The 1,417-nt window shown below is 44.2% G+C and overlaps 1 pseudogene across 1 annotated transcript; it reads right to left on the reverse strand.

The window, feature by feature from the left end:
* Positions 1-325: 325 nt before the first annotated feature.
* Positions 326-1,189, reverse strand: LOC307101926 (small ribosomal subunit protein uS2-like; annotated as a pseudogene). The gene has a single exon. The product of its transcript is annotated as a small ribosomal subunit protein uS2-like (transcript).
* Between the last annotated feature and the right edge of the window lie 228 nt (positions 1,190-1,417).

The following is a 1,417-nucleotide window of genomic DNA, read 5'->3' on the forward strand; positions in this document are numbered from 1 at the left end:
GTTAAAATTTGGAATATCGTACTTTACAATGTGTATGATGGCTGTTTCATTGCAAATTTTAAATATCTTTTAAAATTTGTGAAATTTGAATGAAGCATTTGTGTACCCTTTGAAGTCCTCAGTAGAATATCTTGTTTTTTCTTAACTAAGATTTAAGAATACCTTTATTTCATATATGTCATACTGCATTTCTTAGATTTTTTTCTCTTTTTTAAGTATTTCATCCAAAACACTTCTTCAGTGTGTTGTTGTTTTACGACTTTTAGAAACTGTTTATTTTCCGTCAACCTTATTTTCGTTCTGTTAAAATTTGTGGAAGAACAGCTCAGGACCACTCAGTGGTTGTTCCTACCCATTCAGTAGCCTGAGCAGGGGGGCTGCAGACCAGTCTTCAGTGGCAGGCTGAGTGCTCGTCTTCAGTAGGAAACTGCTGAATGGGCACAGAGGGCACCTGCACACCTTCAGATTAGTCTGCGCCCTCAGGCTGAGCAGCAGTGAACTCAGGAGCAGGAGCAGTCCATTCACCCTGAAATTCCTCCTTTTCAGCAGCGGCCTGCTCTTCCTTTTCAATCTCTTCAAGATCTCTGTAGAAGTAAAGATCAGGCATGACCTCCCACGGGTGTTCATGGGAGATTGTACCACACATGCGCAATACGTCCTGGGCCAGCATCCTCCATATCAGACCCACTGAGTGAGCCCCTTGTTGCAAGGGATCACAATGTCCACACAGTGCAGAGGAGAGTCTGTGTTACACAGAGCGATGGTGGGCAGGTTAACATAAGATGCCTCTGTGAGAGGCTGGTTCTCAGCCCTGGGATCAGTAACCACCAGAAGTCTTGGCTCCCAGAAGGCTGCCTGGATCTGGTTGGTGAAGGTTCCAGAAGTGAAGTGGCAGTAATAGGAGTGGCTGCAGTGGCAGCAGCAAACTTTAGCACAGCTTGCTGGCTGGTATTCCTGGACAATATGACACATCAGCAGGGTTTTCAATGGCAACAATGGCACGAGCTGCCAGCTGAAGCTTCCCCCAGGTTCTCTTCAGATTGATGATGTAGATGCCATCACTTTTCATTTTGTAGATGTGCTGTTCCATTTGGAAGTCAAATTTGATACCACCTAAGTGGGTTCCTGCTGCAAGGAATTGGAGGACATCCTCCTCTTTCATTTGCAGGACATTGAGGGCTCCAGACATTGTGAAAAGTTTCCCTTTAAGTTACGTGGGAACTGAGAGCAATGCTGTATGGAGCCCACCCTGGGTAGCGTGAAAAGTTCAGTGTGTCTTAATGTGACAATTCTTCTGAGACCCTGAAAGGCTGAGAAGTTTTTGTGTTGCCCACATATCTGAGTAACAGGCAGTGCTAGGGTCTTTTCTTTTAATATTTTGAAAATGTTTTTCTCATTCTATCTTCTATGTACCTTA

This window comes from Cnephaeus nilssonii (assembly GCF_951640355.1).
Source record: "Cnephaeus nilssonii genome assembly, chromosome: 6".
Lineage (NCBI taxonomy): Eukaryota > Metazoa > Chordata > Mammalia > Chiroptera > Vespertilionidae > Cnephaeus > Cnephaeus nilssonii.